Source organism: Equus caballus, chromosome 2 (assembly GCF_041296265.1).
Source record: "Equus caballus isolate H_3958 breed thoroughbred chromosome 2, TB-T2T, whole genome shotgun sequence".
Classification (NCBI taxonomy): Eukaryota; Metazoa; Chordata; class Mammalia; order Perissodactyla; family Equidae; genus Equus; species Equus caballus.
The window spans coordinates 42752781-42769052 of record NC_091685.1 but is presented as its reverse complement, the minus strand read 5'-3'; the positions used below and the strand labels follow the sequence as shown (position 1 = coordinate 42769052).

Below are 16272 nucleotides of genomic sequence, written 5' to 3'. Positions count from 1 at the left end.
GTCTGTGTGGTCCCCACAGGGGCTGGCAGCCTGGGACCCCGGGATCAGGTGGCCTCTCCGCTGGCTGCGTGACCTCAGGCAGCCTAGCCCGTTTGTACATCTGTGAAACAAGGATGAGGAGCGCCCCCGTGTCACTGGGGTTTTCCGAGGAGTAGACAGATCTGATACGAGAATTAAACGAGTCCGAATACGTGAAGCACACAGGCCGTTGCCTGGCACGTGAGCACTCAGTAAACGAGAGCCGTCCTCCTGCCCTCCTCCTCCTCCACCTTCATCTTCATCGTGACTGCACCACCTTGTCTAGCAATGCACCGGGCACATAGTAGGTACTCATAAAATATTTGTAGGGTGAGGGAGTTTAGGCTGAGGAAGCAACATCTGGTGATGTCGGCAGTGGTGGGAGGGCACAGGAAAAAGACTGAAGGGCACCCAGAGGGCGTTCAGAGTTGGACCGACCACCCATCGGGCCCCTTCCCTCTGCAGATTCCACAGCTGGGTGAAGCGGGGCACCGACAAGGGAGGATGAATGGAACTCGAGAGCCGGGCAGCGCTGTGACTGGATTTCATGGGGACAAAGACTCCAGAGCGCAGGCCTCGGAACGAACATGTGCGGCAGGGCTGCGAGTACGTGTGCCCTCAGGGAAGGGGAGACGTTCTGGATTGATCTGTGCGTTACCAGGGGCAGGCACACCATGGTCGTCGGCACCATCATGGCTTCCTTGAAACGAGTGCTCGTTGGGTAACAGGCTCCCAGTCTGGGGCTGGTGGAGTTATTCCCACCCTGCAGATGAGAAGTCTGAGGCTGGGAGAAATGAGGCCACACAGGCAAGAGAAGGGAGAGCTGCGATTCGGCAGAGGGTCTGGGAAGGGACTCAGAGCCTGTAGGGAGGGGAAGTGAGGAACATCCTCCCCTGAAAGCGGAAGCAGGTAGAGACCGTGGAGAAGCAACAGTTCCCTGAGATTAACCCGAGCGCCAGTCTGGGAGTCCACACTGTGGGTTCAACGTCCCTGCCCTGTTTGGGGTTTTCTGAGAGGATGGAGAGAGGTCTCAGGGACCGAGTAGAAGGACTCCTATATTAGGGGCTGGGGGATTTGATAGGAAGAAAATGAGAGGTGTACAGAAGGATGGACCTGGTGGGACGGTGGGGCCCTGTGTCCTCCAGGAGCTTTCTGTAACTCGGGAGCTGAGAGAGGGGGCCCAGGGGGGGCTTGGTGACCGAGCAGGGGTCCCAAGTGCTATATTAGGGGCTGGGGGATTTGATAGGAAGAAAATGAGAGGTGTACAGAAGGATGGACCTGGTGGGACGGTGGGGCCCTGTGTCCTCCAGGAGCTTTCTGTAACTCGGGAGCTGAGAGAGGGGGCCCAGGGGGGGCTTGGTGACCGAGCAGGGGTCCCAAGTGCTGGGGCAGGCGGCGAGGTGGTGGGGCCAGGGCTCCAGGGAGAGAAGGTCGGGTGCCCAGGACAGCCTCCCACCCTGAGTCAGGGCCCGTTGCTGATACAGGCGGGAGGGAGTTCATGCCCTCGGTCTGCTGGGAGCGGTCATGACCTGGGCAGGGAAGGCTGAGGTGGGGGTGGCGTCCAAGGCCAGAACCTTTGGACACCTCCACGTGCAGGAGGAGGGAGGAGAAAGGCAGCCAGTGAGAGCACTGGACTGAGTGGCCAGAGAAGCTGGAGAAGAACCAGATGCTGCTGCGCTCCAGAGGCCGAGGGAGGTCAGCTCCAGAGGGGGTGGTCCCTGGAGCCAGGCAGCGGGGGCCTCCGGGGACAAGGCCGTACTGACTGTCCATCAGGAGGCCATCAGTGCTCTAGTTGTTTCGGTTGCTTGATTTCAAGGGGTGAAGGACCAACCTGGAGCGAGGAGATGGCCTCAGCATTGGTTAACGTTTAGTTTTAGCACTAGTTAACAATTAGTTTTAAAGTCAGGACATGTAAGCTCTGTCTATCGAACACAATTTTTTCTTTCTGAGCTTTAAGAACCCAGGCCGACGGGCCCCTGCCTGCCAGTCACCAGCCCCAACCTCTCACCTGATGGCAGAGGAGCAGGAGGGGGCGCTGGGGCGACCCCCACCCCAGGCCTGACTTCACGGGATCTCACCAGATCCTAGGAGCCACCCTGCCCAGAAGTCACACTTTGGGTGATCTTGAGAGTTCACTGGGGACCCAGAGATGGAGTAATGAGGGGGGCTTCTGAGTTTGACGGTTTTAGCCACTTTGACTTGGTGAGGATTAAGGAGAAGCCCGGACTCTCGCCTTGGGTGTCTGTTTTGGTCCCACCCCGGTGGAGGCACGGGCGAAGGACAGACCCCTTCCTTCCAAAACCCCTTGTTGATTTGAGAGGTGTGAGCTTCTTACGGCCTCCGCTGGAGTGGGGGAGCTAAAAATCTTTTCTATTTTAGGCCCGTGGAGGGAGATTAACTGGATTGTCCCACGGTGAGGGAGGAGGGCTCGTCCAAGGTGACCGAGGGCAATTGGCAGAAAGCTTCTGGGCCCGGGAAGTGCAGGGCCGAGGAGGGCCCTGTGGGTGCAGGGAGGGCCCCACTGTACCCAGCTCCTCTGTTGGGAAGTGGCGGGGGCAGGGGCTGCACTTGACCTTGAGAGGGGTGTAGGGGTCAAGTCCTTGGACAACTCGCAAGAGATGGGACCCCCAGGGCCTTCGAGACTCCAGCGATGCTCAGCCAGAGGAGATGGGGAAAGGAGGCCCCGGCTGCCGTGGACCAAAGATGGGCCCCTTCTTTTTGTTCTGGATTCTCGGACGAACACTCAGAGGAACAAAAGTGCCCCGATAGTGACTGACATTGTGCCCACCTTGCCCTGCCGTCCTTCAGAGCCACATTACCTTCGATTTAGAAACACGACGTGGCAGTTCTTGCATCACGTACTGGGCACCGAATTCCCCCCTGCCCGCCGGAAGCAACTGAGAGGAGTCCACACCCATGTCCTGAGTTCCAAGTGATTTATTCTTGAAATGTTCCAATCATTTTTTCTAACATTGTAAATGTTTCATGCAATCTAATTTTTATTATGAAAATTTGCAAACACACACAAATACAGACTAGCACCCCTCCAATGGCAGCGGGCGCAAACTCACGGATCATCTTGTTCAACTATAGTCCCCTTACCTCCTCCTCCTCTGCTATTATTTTCAGTACGTAAACTTTTTAATCACGTCTAATGTTGGAGAAAAGCGCATAAATCATCCTTCTACAGCTTGATGAACGTTTGCATCTTTTTGTATCATTTTCAAGCAACTTTGTCATATTATTTCATCTATACATTTCATTCTTTTTTATATATCTTTTTTAATTGTGGTGAAAAGCACCTAACAGGAGATTTCCCATCTTCATCGTTTTTAAGTGTACAATTCAGTAGGGTTAAATATATTCACGTTGCTGTGCCACAGATCTCCAGAACTCTTCATCTTGTAACACTCAAAATCTCTGTTACAAATCATTTTAACAAGAGTCGTTGGCGAGCTAGGCTGTCAAATCTTTCTAGAAAAAGATGTGTGCAGTCGTCTTATGTCACAGTACACGCCGTGGAGGCAGGAAGGGCTGCATGGGTCATGATCTTATACCTGACGCCAGAGAGGCTCTGTAAACAGGAGGGCCGCCCGCCAGGGCCGCCGCCTCCCAGCACACTCCCTGGGCGCCCGGCGATTACAGGGCGCCCCGCACGTAGCGAGGGAATGAGGTCACAGCTCTGCCGCCCTTGTGACCATCACCTTTGCCCACGTGCAGCGACTTTTCCCTCAGTCTCGTGGCCGTCCGGCAGCATGCTATGGTCTGACGAGAATGGAGAAGGAAGTTGTTTGATGCATTCCTAAAGGCAGCAGAGAAAAACTAAGAACTTTTGCCGGTTTTCGAATTTAACTCGAAGGTCTTTGACTTCACCCCGGGCTGTGCCTCGCTGCGGCAATGGCAGCTGCGAGGACGACTGTCATTCCTCAACCCGATTCTATCATGATTATTTACATTCTGTGTCCTCTCTTTCGAGAATATTTTTTTGACATTTGCCTGCTGGCAGAGCTGGGAAGGATGAGTGGGAGCGGCGCGGAGGTGGATTTGGCTGAAAGCAAGGAAGCGTTTTCTTAGTCAGAGCAGTCCAAAAACGGAATGGCCTGGCTCAGAAGACAGCGTGTCCCCAGCCTGGATAAGGTCCCCATGAGGTCCCTTTAGGGGAGTGCTGCCCCGTGCTGTGACGGGCGTGTGCAGGAATCAGAGACAACCACCTAGTTTTGAGCACCTACTATGTGTCAGGCGCTGTTGGAAGCAGTTTTATGTGGACTAACTCATGTCATCTTCAAACAGCCCTACGGGGCGGGTACAGTTATCATCCGTTATTTCCTCCACTTTACAGATGAGGAAACTGAGGCACCCCGAGCCTCAGTGACCTGCCCAAGCTGACACTGCTGTAGGTGACAGAGGCAGGATCAAAAGCCAGCAGGCTGACGGTTCTGCTTGTAACCTTTGTGTACCGTGACGCGGAGCTCTCCATCAGGTATCCGGGGGTTCCATGTCCCCATTCAGTGACCAGCTGTTGTGGCTAAAAGGAGTTCACAAGGCAGCTGACTCAGCATAAAACGTTCGGTTAAAAGTCAGGAGGGCTGCCAGATTCCAGAGTCAAGGCACCATCAGTCAAAAGTAACAGGGGCTGTGTTTGCTCAGGACAGAGGGCAAGTGCTGTGCAGGGCTCCAGGGCCCACAGCTCCGGTCTTGGCATCCAGTTAGCTCTGTCCTCCCTGAACCCCAGGCCTGTGAATTGGCTTCTTGCCTTGTTCCTTCAAGCCTATCCTCCATTTTCAGGAATCCATCCCAGACTTTTCCCTGAGGCCAAGTCCTTGCCTTGGTCATCTGCCCAGGACACAGTTTCTCTGATAACGCCCGAGGGGGAGTGGCAAGAAGGCAAGCTTCGGAATCTGGGCTGGAAGCCTGGATCTCTCACCCCCGGAGAAGTTGCTTACACTTCTAACCCTCATTTCCCATGGCCGTGGATGGGAATACGCCGCCTGTTTCCCAAGATTATGGTGAAGATCACAATGTGATAACCCACCACATCGCCGAGCACATGGCAGGACTCTGTAGACAACGGTTGACTTCCCACCTCTTCCCTCCACAGACCCAGAGTCCGGTCCTGAGCCCAGCCCTTCAGCATTTGGCCCACTGCGAGCCTTCTACAAAAAGACGCATGTCAACGAGGTCCGAGGAAGAACGCTCTGACACACTAGCTCGCCCTGTAGTGGGAACAGTGAGCAGGGCTGTTGCCCCAGCTGTGGCTGGGTTGAGCTTGGTGGTTCCTTTGAACAATGCCCTGAGTCAGAAAACTCGGGCCGCTTAGTTCCAGGACCTGCTGTGTGTAAAACGGGAAACAACGAGAATAGCCCTAAAACTCCTTCTGGCTCTAAAGTGTTCTGATTCATGACCAAGGGAAGGAGGAAAATATGTATGCAATGAAATAAAAATACTTTCCTTAGTGGGCCGAGGGAGAGGACAGAAGTATTCGGTCTCTCAGTTCAGCAGCACACGATGGAAAGTTCTGGCACAATGCACAGTGCATGTGCTGGTCTCCTTATGCTTTTGTTTCACTAAGGTCGTGTTTACTAATGCCCTGACAATAGATTCCAATCAGGAGGATTGGCCTGCAGGCTTCCCCAGGGCCTGACAGTCTGAAGCATTTATGTGCCAATTAGCTGCAAGCAAAGTCCCTCTCGAGTGTTACCCATGGTTGTGTTTTCCTTGCAACCGTTCTATAAAATGGGTTAAAATAATTTTTCTGATTTTGCACTTGGGAAAACTGAGGTACAGAAAGGTTTAGTCATTTTTCCAGAATGTGTCAATAGAGGGAGAAGTTTTGGTCCTGGAATTGGCTAGATCCTTCCTACCTAAGCAAGCCCTGGGACCTCACCAACCACAGCTTTGAAGAGAAGAGGGTTGCTTCTTGTTCTCCATCACATATTTGCCCCCAGTTGCTGCACCTGCTGTAAAATTCCAGAAGACTCTTAGGGGCTGAAATCAAAGCCTCTGTCTTCTCTCTTCCTTTCAAGACATATTGGACCTTCAGCCAAAACTCCATTCCGAGTAAAGGAGGAAATTCCTTCGTGGCTAATTTCACCGTCTTAGGAAATCGCTCGGGCCAGAAGGAATAACAGTATGTGTGTTTGTAACCGTTTTCAGCATCTGTTGTTATGACACAATCTTTAAAGCCTTTTGTTAATCTTGCTGATGACTATCTCTCCCTTATACTCTTTCCCCACAGCTGTCTGGCCCTTTTCCTGGGCCAGCCTGACAACCTGAAATAACAAGATTTCTGAAATCCCAGCTGTGCTCTATCCCGAAGGACAATTTTGCTCACTGGGGCCACGTGAGTTGTTCTAGGATATTGGCCCCTGCGTGGAACAAGGAAAGAACGCCAACACTCTCACAATGAAGGATAATTCATCAAATTGGAAGGATGCCAGAGGGAAACATTGGTCTCCTCGATTTCATCCAAACTCCTTTCCAAAGATACAGATAAAAACAGCCTGAAGTGTAGGAAATATTTGCCACGATAGGGACACCTCCCAGGCAAACATTGCATGTCCCCAAGTGTTAACTGACTTTCTATCCCAAATTTTAAAACTTACTGACACATTTAATGAGGTGATAATACTGTTTCTTAGACTGTATGTCCCACTTTAGGGAAAAGTAAAAGTAATTTTCGGGAATTTTGAATATGAGTCTCTTTCTTATGAGTGGAAAATTGTCTGTCATAGATTTGAGTAGAGAACAAGATCTCGGACGTTACATGTGGGTCACGTTCCCCACGTGGGTTTGGATGGGTCAAAGAGCTCAGTTTCAGCCCAGAAAAGGTTTTTCCTGGATGCAGCAGGATTAACCCCTTGCTGGGAATTTTTACAGCACCCAGGACATGGAGCAGGCTGGGTATTCTCTTTTCTGGGTGACTTTGGACTTACGGGACAATCTGGAAGAGGAGACTTCAGTCACCCATCTGGAACTTTCTTATATCTTTTCTAAGCATATTTCCATAGTCTTTTAGAGAATAATAACCGTCTAGGCTCTAGTGGCACAAACCTCATGGGCCAACATGATGCTGGCCAATTTAGGATACGATGCTAAATTAAGCCTCACGTTTTCAATTAATTTCCCAATAAAAGAAATTTTAAAACAGAGTGAAAATCAGGGCACACTGTCACGGAGAGGGTTTTAGCCATTTTAAGTATCCCTGACTTATACATGGCCTTCCTTACTCCACCCTGACCCGTGGCAGAAGGACGTTTGCTGACCTCTCCCTTCATGGTCCTCCAAGCCCAGGGGCCGAGATGCAGTGAAGTTTCTCAGACGATAAATCTGGATCATAGAATGGTCTTTCAAACATAGACCCCTTTCTGTTGTTTTTCACCATCAACAATTATAAAAGTTTTTTGTTGCCAGGAAACTGGAGGGTCTTATATTATCTACAACATGAGGTTTTCACAAGCAGAAAATGGGCCTTATTGTGTACTCAGAATCATGAGATATTTTAAGAGATAGAAAAGATCTTGAAAAGCGTGTTACCTGATCTCTTTTCACAGGTGAGGAAGTCAGGCTCGGTAGGTGACGTGGGCCTCGGGCTGTGGTGACCAAGCCCGAAAACTACGAGACCCCAGCAAGCGGGCTGAGTGGGCAGGCTCATTCCACCACCCCACGTGGCTTCTGGATGACAAGGGGACCTCCCCTCAGCTTTGTAACACAAAAAACTCTAAAATACCGGAACCTGAGCTCCTCAGCCTGGCCAGCTGCTCCAGCCGAGGTGAGATGACGCCCACAGGAGGGAGTTAGGCCAGAGGCGGGACCACTACATCATTTGTGGGCCGCAGTGCAAAAATTCTTATTCAAAAAGCTTTGTTCCTTTTTCCATGGTCTCTCTCTCGACCTGTCATAGTGTGCTTTATTCGCTGTTCAATGGAGTACTCCCTCAGATAGGGGATGCAAGCAGACCTCCCTGGGAGTACAGATCACCCACCCACCTCGCCCCCGACCGGTGACAGGAAGCCCTGCCCTGAGCCTCTGTATGCAGGTGCGTGTCCCCAACCCTGACTCCCCTCTTGCCTGGGGTCAGGGCCTGCGGGGGGCAGAGGGTGTCAGTGGTCTCTGACTGGGGGCTGAGAAGGAGATCTGTGTCCTGTATGACACTAGGGGATCTGGGAGTGGGTAGCCATGAACCGTGGGAGCAGGACTGTGCGTGACCATGCGTGTGCCTCCAAGCCCTCTGCACACATTCCATCACGCCCAAACCGCAAGCCTGGGGATAAAATTATTAAGAAGTTCAAGATCACAAGCGCAGAGCATTAAACCCTAGGTGCGGGTCCTCTCTGAGTGCAGGGTCCTGTACGTCCTCACTGCCACATGCCCAGGAAACAGGGCCTGACCAGAGGTGGGCAGCCATCAGGACCTCTGCCATGGCCCAGGGGTGACAGAGCTCAGGTCGGGTGGGGATGCAAGCTTGCGTGTCAGCCTTTCTTACCTGCAGCCTTTAGCTACAGCCTTTCCTGGGGGGGCCTCCAGCTCCTGACCTCATGACTCCAATGGTGGAAGGTTAGGGGGTGGATTCTGTCTCGGCTTGTGCCTGAAAGAATTCTCAGGTGAGAAGGTGAAGAATATGATTTCTTTTTATGTGAGGAAGATTGGCTCTCAGCTAACATCTGTTGCCAATCTTCCTCTTTTTGCTTGAGGAAGACTGGCCCTCAGCTAAGATCTGTGCCCATCTTCCTCTATTTTGCATGTGGCATGCTGCCACAGTGGGGCTTGATGAACCGTGTGTAGGTCTGTGCCTGGGATCCAAACCAGCAAGCACTGGGCCACCAAAGCAGTGGTGTGTGAACTTAACCACTATGCCACCGGGCCAGCCCCAGAATATGGTTTCTTAGAGCTGATGTCACCCTTTGAAGGAGCATTATTCTGAGAGGTGTGGAAGAGAGGCTGCAAACAGCCCCTTCTCCTATTATTTGAATCTTTCATTTGAGAAACACAGCTTTCACCATTTCAGGTGGCATCTTCCAACGGCACAGACCTTCCTTTCTGTGCCTTCTGCGTCTCGGCTGCACTCTGACCTCTGCTCTTTGCTGGGCTCGGCCCATGTTTAACACTTGGTTTTGGTGGAGCCGTGAGATTTCACCTGCAGAGACCCCGCGGGGCAAGACTTAAGATGGGGAACCCCACATTTAAAAGCACCACCTGGTAGTAAACATTCCCTGGGGAGGGAATCTTGGCGTTTATTCACTCATCAAACATCATGATGTGCCAGGCACTGTTCTGAGCACTTTACAAAAATACAGAGTTAGTTCATCCTGATCACACCCCTCTGAGATGGGCACTGTTATTGCTGGTCTTCAGGTGCAGAGAGTGAAGCCCAGAGAGGTTAAATAATGAGCTTTGACTCTCACAGCCAGAAAATGGGGAGCTGGGAGCCCTACCCGGCCTGTCAGCTCCAGAGCCCTTAGCCTCGTACTCCACTGGCTCGTGTTCACATCCAGGGGGCTGTGGACCCCCACCGCCGAGGCACATGGTACAGGGAGAGCTGTCTCCTTATCAGTTTAGTTGCCACCTGGACAAAAAACAGAGTCACAGAGCGGAGCTGGTTTCAGTGGTCACGCGTCTAGGAGATGCTGAGGCATGCTGGCGGCCGGATGTGGGGGCTCCGGTGCCCACCTGCCTCTTTCCAGGCTTCTCCTCACAAACTCGGCTTTGCCTGGTGAGAGTCTCAGGGATCCTTCAGAGGCGGTGTGGGGCTCCTTTGCCTTTGGTGGATATGAGGTTGTTACCAGCAACCTCGGGAAATCTGAATTTTCTTTCTTCCAGGTGAGTAAATATGAGTTTGGAAATAAAGCCTGGGAGGTGTCCACAGCTCAGCGTTGCTCTGGGCTATGGGCCTTGGATCAGTGACTACCGACAGGCTGGCAGGACAGGGAGCGTGGAGACCGTGGGTTACAGGAGGCCTCTGAAGAACCGAGAGCCTCTGCAACACAGGCCACTGGCCCTGTCTCACGGCTCATTAGCCCCGTGGCCCGGCGCCCGGAGCGGGTGGAAAGGAACAGGTGGCCACTCTCTGGAACATCATAAAACCCCTGCAAAGCATGTGCTTCATTTTCAGGGACAGTTGCCAAATTCTTGTCCTTGAAATAATTTTCCAGGTCTTTCTACTAGAAAAAAAGTTTAATTTGGAAAATGAGAGAAGGAGGAAATATGAAGGAATAACCAAGGTAGAAGAAAGCTCCCAGGTTTCTGGACAGAAGAGAGGAAGTTTAGGATAGGAGCCTGCTTTAAGGACAGCCCCAGCCCCCACTGCAAAGTGAACAATCAGAACCACGACCGAATTCACAGAGTTTGGTCTGATACCTCTGGATAGCTAAGAATTCACATGAACGCAACGTGGACCCAGGGGCCCCTTAATCCAGCTTCGAGAAAACTGTGCTGTGTTTACATGGTTCATCTCCGCATGCCCAGCACCCTGCAGCCCCCAGACTCTCGGGACAGGCCAGCTCGTCCTAATTGCGCCTTCCGCCAGCCTGTCCTCATTAGCACTGCTTGGGCTCCGCGGTCAATCTGTCGAAAGCCAGGGGAATGCTGAGTCATCTGCCTCCTTTTCAACCACGACATATTTCTGGGAATGTGAAGAACACTGGAGCGACGTGACATTCCTCTGCTTGTAGTTGTAAGGCAACTCCCCACTTCCTTTCTAGTCACGTTGCATCATCCTTCTGAACAGGATGAAACAGATTTACTTGAAACTTACATGCCTTTAGGAGAGAAAGGCAGGGTACAGGTCTGAGCCCCACACCCTCTTTGTAGTGCACCCAGAGAGCCAGTGGGCAAGACTGATAACTGTTCTCTTGCCTTTGCATGGGTAAGAAAGACACACATTGAGTACTTTCTATGCTCATCTCATAATAATGAAAAATCAGTAACATGACGGCAAAGACAGGCTCGTTTCACAACACACGAGAACCAGCCGTTGTGGATACGTCATTTCTGGGGTGGGGCACTGCAGTTTTTGAATTCTTTGCCCTTGTCATCTGAGAATAAGTCACGGGAAAGGTGAATGGTCTATGTAAAACCTTTGGCCTGTGGGCAAGCTTTTGGACATCAAAGTCCCAGAGGAGTGTTATTTATTAACAGCACCATTAACAAACAAACACTGCGGGTTTGCGGAGGGGAGCTGGGGGGCAGTGATGGATGCAGAGGTGGACAAAAAGGGACCTGCCCCAAGAAGGGCACAGTGTCATGGTGGAGACTGGACCCTCCACGATGCAGAGGGCAGTGGAGGCTGCCCCAAGCATGGGGCTCAGGGCAGGGGGAGGTGAACGCCCCCAGGATTAGGGAAGACCAGCCCCAGAAGGAATGTTTGAGCACCCTGGGAGACTGCTGGGGTTCTGGGAAATGGTGTCCGCCCCGGTGGTAGAACCATCACACTGAGAGATGGGAAAGTACAGGAAGAGATAGACGGGAGGTCGATGCAGAGATGGGGAGAGTTGGAAGTGGGGGGCGGGGGACACGTAGAGAATGCAGGTGGAGTGACAAGGCTAGAAACCATGCTGAGAAAATTCAGGCATTGGTTTGTAGGTAGTTTCAACAGTGAGCAGTGTGACATGCTCCAGACACACCATGGAAAAGTCATCTTGGTGGCACATTGAAATTTGGCCTGGGAAGGGCTGAAGATGGGGACAGGTTAGGGGCTATGTCAGTGCTATAAGGGGCTGAAAATGCACTGCAATCACAGCAAAGGTCAGGTGCCTGAGATGACAACAATAATGGTAATGTTGCTAATTGCAGCTGCCCTTTTGAGAGCTGAGCTTGTGATCGGCGTGATGCTAAGCATTTACTCGAGCTATCTCACTTCACCATCAGAACCACGGCCCTAAGTGGCATGGCTGCTGTTGCCCCATCTTACAGACGAAGAAACTGAGGCTCAGAAAGGAGAGGTGAGTGCTCGTGGTCACACTGTGTAAGGAGCAGGACCAGGATTCAACCAAGGCCTGTCTGACTCAGCTGCACTCCAGATAGAATAACAGAATTGCTGTAAACCCAGTTACCTGTGGGAGCGGGAGGAAGGTGTTCTGGTGGTTTCTGCCTGGTGCTTCCAGGACAGATGACAGTGACTAAGATGGGAACGGGCAGCGGGAGGAGGAACTTGTAACTAGGTTGGCTGGGACCAAATGAATACTTGACGTCAGCAAAATACCATTGGTGGTATCGACAGTCTGTGATTAGAGCTGTACGCCTGAGGTTCATCTAAAAGACTGGAGCTAGAAGTGTCCACTAGGCACAAAGAAAGATGTCCGTATACATCACTGGCCGGGGAAAAAAGGTTCACACAGTATCATGGGAGCAGGGCTTGAGAGTTTGTAATGAGCCAGGCACAGGGCAGCATACTTGCCCTGCATGCTTAGGACAACCTGTGACATGGCTCTATTGCCATCTTCAGTTTACAGGTGAGAAAACCAGAAGCTTGGAGACATTACGAAACGCGCCTCGGGCCACACAGCTAGTTAACAGTAAACGTCTGACTCCCAAGGGCATCTGCATAGACAAATACGGGAAAGATGCGGAAGAATCCACCCCCAAGGGATTGTAAAGCTGCAGCCCGGACTGTAGGCGCTCACACTTCCTTTATTTACTCCCCTGTGTTCTGTCTATTGTTAATATGTGCTATTTTTGTTTTAGGGGAAAAGAAGTTTTAATAAAACAAAAAGGTAGAAGTGTAAATTGGTGGACTTTTTGGAAGAAATTTGCCAACCTCCAGCAAAAGCTGAAAATCTTCGACCCAGTGATGCCAGTTTGAGAAGATAACCAAAGAAGCAGGCAGAGACATGCGCCTAAAGCCGTCTAAAGCAGATCAGAGAACATTTGGAAATACCTTAAATGTCCAATAACAAGAGATTGAGATAAATTTTGGTTCAGCTATACAGTTGAATTCAATACTAGGTAGCATCAAAGGGATCATATAGATTGACAGGGGTAGTAGAGATTGTTACGATGCATTAATACACGAGGAAAATACATTATAAAACATTGTCTACCAATTGGTCTCGTTTTGGTAAAAAATGCATTTATATGAATACATTCATTAAATGATTCAGCTTTTTAGAGAAGTAATGATGCAAATAATTATTTAATTTTAGTTGTGATGAAAGTTCACAGGGAGAGGCTGCCCCGAGTGTGTGCTGGGGGAGACCCGACCCAGTGAGCAGACAGCACTGGAAGGGAGAGTAAGACTTGAAAGGAAATACACCAAAATGCTTTGTGACTTTAATTTTTCTTTCTAATTATCTGTATTTTCTAGTGTTTTTTTTTTCTAAAGTAAAAATGGATTACTTGGAGAGAAATATTTACTTTTAAATAATCTTCAAAACAGAAAGGAAAGAAACGAATGTAGAAGTCAGAAAAGATGAAGAATGTGTGAGATCGAGGACTCACGGAGGAGAGACCTTCCAGAAGGGAGTCAACAGTATCAGCTGCCTCCGAAAGACCCAACCAACAGGATGAAGACCAAGATGAGGAAAGAGGAGAGCCACTGACGCCCTCACATTTCTTCTGGAAAACGTTTATTTGTTATTTATCTCCAGCCACCTTCCTGTCTCAGTCCAGACCCACATTTTCCATCGCGTCTTCCTGGATGTCATTACCTGGCAATTCTGTGGGTAGTTCCAACTCGGCATACCCCAAACAGAACCGCCTCCTCCCTCCACCCCTTCACTTCAGCCCCCAAACAGTCAGACAGGCAGACACCAAACTCATTCACCTGTGTTCTCCATCTTCTTTGGCTACACCAACATCCACTCAAACTGAGTGTCCGTCTAGATTCTTCCTTCTCTCTCCTTATGCACATTTAAATGATCCTTTAAACATCCCTTTGACTAGGCTCTCCGCACTAAGCTGGAGTTTACGGCCTTAGTCAGGCCCTCCCCACCCCTTATCTAGAACAACTCACCAGCGCCTCACCTGTTGTCCTCCTCTCCTTTAACCCTTCCGCCACACCGGCACTGACTGTAAATGCCCCGGACCATCTGACTCACATATAACACTCTGCTCCCATTCTCTCCAGAATAAAGTCTAACTTCTTTAAAATATTGCAAATAACGAAGCAATAAGCATCTTGTGCACACAACTGGTTTTTTTCATTCAAAGTATTTCCTTGGGAGAAGTTCCGAGGGTTGGACGGCCTGGGGTATCATTATGTATGAACACTCTGACACTTCTGAAACTGAGCGCTAATGCAACCCCCCCCACACACACACGCACACACACACATTCTCCTCCAGCATACATGGTCTTAGGGTTTGTAGGAAACAAATCTTAATTTTTGTTCCCTGACTGCCTGTAATTTTTTTCTCTTTTAAATCAGGTCCAAGCTATCTTTTTATTAAAAAAAATTATTTTCATTTTAAAGCATATGTGTTTAAGCACCTTCCTCCTTCTAGTTTTTTGATTTTTCTTTTACATGCGTATTGGTTCCTGTTACAGAAACTTTTTGGATTGGCAGGCATTTCTCAAGTTTTGCAATGCGACAGTTTCTCCCCAGTGAACTCACTTAAAAAGCAGGGCAGACATGGTGGGAGGTTGGCCTTCCTTCCTTCCAGGTGCTCCAAGTTAATAGTGAAAAAAATATTAGGGGGTGTCGTCTGTATTCTAGCGAGTAGTTCATTCTCATCGGCCTGAAGAGACATTTTCTCTTTTTAATAAGGAAGCGTTTAGCAGGCGGTGGCCCTGGACGGGGAGGTATGCAAGAGTTCTTTTGAACCGACTTTCAGCACTTTTGGCAAATTCTGGACTGCCCTGGAATTTTCACCAGGATAAATGGAGTGACCGGGCTGTTCTTCTTCTCCCTCTGTAGGATAATTCAGGAATCCTACCCAAGAATGTCAGTGCCATCTTGGCTTATAAATGCTAGACTGATTTTTTTTCCTCCTCCTTCCCAAGGCCCCCCAGTACATACTTGCATATTCTAGCTGTAGGCTGTGCTGTGTGGGACGCCACCTCGGCATGGCTTGAGGAGCAGTGCTAGGCCTGCGCCCAGGATCTGACCCGGCGAAAACCTGGGCCGCTGAAGTGGAGCGCACAAACTTAACCACTCGGCCACGGGGCCGGCCCCAGTGCTAGACTGATTTTATATGACGATCGCTTTTAGGCTAGTGGAGAGAGTTCAGAACTTGGATCACAATCCATTGGCTTCAAATGAAACTTACTATCTCTGGGTCAAATATGCATTTTCAGCAACAGAGCTTTCCCTTAAACCAGGAATAGTGTGGGAAATGCTGTTTTCAAAATGCCTTTATCAACCTTCTCTGCTCTCCAAGCCTCTGAGCTGCTTGCCCATCCTCACAGGTGACCAGAGACCCTAAAGGAACGCCTCCATCTTCTGCTACAGACACACACACACCCACACTGGTCCCCATCCAACCTTCCTTGCTATCTGCTCAATAATGGTTCCTGGAAGGAACACTGACCCTCCTGCCCCAGAGCCTTTGCACATGTCAGACTCTGCTGACATGCCTCCACCCCACTCCTTCCTCCCAGTGTCAGCTCCAGCAGTGCTTCCTGAAAGGCTCCTTTGACTGCTCTTAGGGGTCAAAGCCCGTCTTGTGTGTCCTGACATTGTGTACCTCTCCTCACAGGTGTCATTTTACATGTATTTTTGTCTTTGTTCACTGTCTGTCTCTCCAATGGGACTGAGCTTGATGGAGGCAGGGCTACTGTCCATGATCACCTCTACCCAAAGAGGGATTCAGGCCAAGGTGAAGAGCCCACCCATGAGTATAATCTGCAGTCAGACAAGACGCAGCCTTCAAGCCTGGGAGAGGGGCTGTCACACTGACCACCACACGGTCCTGTGTTGTGAGCCCTTGATTCCAGGGGATGTAATGATACGTGTTAATGCCCCAGGAGATGAGGACGTGGTAGCTATCTAAAAAGAAGCATTTTCAGAAAGACCTGTGGGCTGTTCACAGAACACAGACCTGCCGCTTCTCGTCTCCACTGCTATCACCCTGGTCACAGCCTCCGTCAGCTCTCTGGTGGACCATTCAAAAATGTTCCCATCGGGAGCCCACTTCCACTCCAGCTCTACAAAATCCACCTTCTACACAACAGCTGGGACAACTGTCCAACAATCTAAATAGGATCGCATCACTGCCCGGCTCATAGCTGGACGTGACTTATTGTCCCATTAGAACAGGCCCCGCCCCCTGGTCTGTGCGTCTCTGTGCCACCTGGCCCCCACCTGGCTCTCCCATCTCTCTC

At 50.4% G+C, this 16272-nt stretch overlaps 2 long non-coding RNA genes across 2 annotated transcripts; both read left to right on the top strand.

Moving 5' to 3' along the window:
• The first annotated feature begins 3739 nt into the window (after window positions 1-3739).
• Window positions 3740-6701, top strand: LOC138921150 (uncharacterized). The gene is made up of 2 exons (XR_011433470.1): window positions 3740-6145; window positions 6254-6701. It is a non-coding gene; the product is annotated as an uncharacterized lncRNA (long non-coding RNA).
• Window positions 6702-11350: 4649 nt separating this feature from the next.
• On the top strand, window positions 11351-12738 carry LOC138921149 (uncharacterized). The gene is made up of 2 exons (XR_011433469.1): window positions 11351-11954; window positions 12458-12738. It is a non-coding gene; the product is annotated as an uncharacterized lncRNA (long non-coding RNA).
• Window positions 12739-16272: the final 3534 nt, after the last annotated feature.